Raw genomic sequence first — 2,500 nt, forward strand, 5'->3', positions numbered from 1 at the left:
ATGTATCTATCTATCTATAAATATATGTATATATATATACATGCGTGCGTGTGAAAGCTGTGTGCATAACTTAATACAATATGGCAGAATTTTTTTAGACACTCACTTTCAATACAGAACGTTTAACCTTGTTCGAAATATGATTATCTGGGGAAACTCTGGAGCATTCAATCTTCACCATGCTATCTTTCTTCATATTCAGACGCAAATTTAAAATACAAGTATAACACACCTAATATGGTTTCTTTTAAAAAGGCAGTCATAAAAATATATTAATAATTCATTCTGTCATTTAAATAATTATTTGCTACTGAAACCAAAATACAACTCCGAATTCCCAATATATTTTTAAGATCCGTCATACTTTTTATTTGTTTCAGAGACACCAACAAAATGAAAGTACTTATAGAGAGATTAGCGTTTTATTTGTCACAATGAGATGTAATAAATTTGTTTTTCGATTATTCTATTACTTGTAATCAATTATGCATGAATTATGCATGAAATAATAAGAAAAAACCAACAAAGTAACAGCATTCGATGTTCAGCAAAAGCGATTTGTTTTAACATTCCCAAGCGTTTTATTTCTTCTAGTTTGTACTTTTTTTTTCATTCCATTTGGAAAACTGTGTTAATATTAATCTTCAGTGCTGCAAACTGATTGGCAAAGGTATATATCTTTTTGTAGCGCGGAGGTTGTACAATAACAGGATGGACAATCTACAAAAAAGGGCAGCAGAGATAAACTATGCAATACTACCATAGATGAACACCGTAAAAGACTATATAAGCTTATATATGTATATGCACCAGAGTGGCTGAGCAGAAAACTGTTTTCCTCCTAACCACATAGTCCCGGGTATTGATGCACAACGTGCATCTAGATTTATTTCAGTGATTTGACTGCGGCCATGCTGGAGCAGCGCCTTTAGACGAACAAATCGACTCCAGAACTTATTATTTGTAAGCCTAGTGCTCATCCTATCGGTCTCTTTTGCTGAACCGCTAGGTTGCAGGGACGTAAACACGCTACAGTTAGTTCTCAACAGATGGTGGCGGGACAAACACAGCTACACAAACTTATGCACACGCATACACACACACACACCACACACACACACACACACACACACACAAACACGCACACACATATATATATATGTATGTATGCATATACAAGACATGATTCTTTCAGTTTCCCTCTACCAAATTCATTCACAAGGCTTTGGTCGGCCCGATGCTATAGTAGAAGATACTTGCCCAAGGTTCCACACAGTGGGACTGAACCTGGAACCATGTGATTGGTAAGCAAACTACTTACCACACCAATTTCTAATTAATAATTCAGAAACAATGGAACAAATGCAATTAGTTTGCAGAATTGTCGAAACTTCAGCTCATTGGGTGTACGAAGAGTTGAACAGGAGATCTAAATGTAGAAATATAATATAGAAATAAATGTAGAAAGAAAAGTATAAAAAAAGAAGTGGAATGAATGTCTGAAAATGAAGTTTCCAGCGTGGGTAATGAGACACTGACTTGAAGTGGTTTATTTGAATACATGTATACCGGCACTTATTTTGTAAGTTTTCTACAAATTCTAACGTTCTCTATTGACGAACCGCTACGTTACATGAGGGTAAATATTACAACATTTGTCATGCATTATGAAGGAAAGAAAAACACAAACATAATCCCAACTATACAAATATATACACATACGTGTATTTATATCCATATATATATATATATAATATATATATATTTATGACGGGCTTCCTCTTAGGTTCCGTCTACCAAATTCATTCTACAGGCATTGGTCGAATCGAGGCAATCGTATATGACCCTTGTCCGAGTTTCACACAGTGGCAATGTGGCCGGAAACACATATACAAAGCGACCTTTTCACACACTGAGCCATACCTGTTTCCATACATTTGTGTACGTCTTTGTATGTATTCTCTTTCTCTTCACGTAATGAATTGCAATGTTGGTGAATATTATTGGCATTGCCGTTCGGTTTAAACCGAATGACAATTTCACATTTCAAAGTAATATTACGTAATAGTGCCACATCTAATATAGTTCATCATGCTATGATAAATATATGTCACCTTATAGTAATGTAATTAACTCAAATACTATTATATACACGAATTTTGTGTAACTTGCCATCGAATACGAATAATAATAGCGGCACACTGATCTGTTATTATGGTATATCCAAAATATATACACACTGCCAAATGTATATATAGATGTTTACACTAGTCTTCCTCATAATTTTTGCTACCATATACATTGTAGAATGAAAAGAAAATGTCATTAGCTCACCAGTCGCTAATAGACGATTAGTCGTCGAATCATTTACATATCACTGGAACTAACTTGATTTCATCCTTGCCGTATGCATATTCATAGAAAACACACACAAACAAACACACACACACAGATATTTATACGTGAACATTGTTCATAAAGCACGAGATGAAGAATTCAA

The sequence above is a fragment of the Octopus sinensis genome, linkage group LG13, assembly GCF_006345805.1.
Source record: "Octopus sinensis linkage group LG13, ASM634580v1, whole genome shotgun sequence".
Classification (NCBI taxonomy): Eukaryota; Metazoa; Mollusca; class Cephalopoda; order Octopoda; family Octopodidae; genus Octopus; species Octopus sinensis.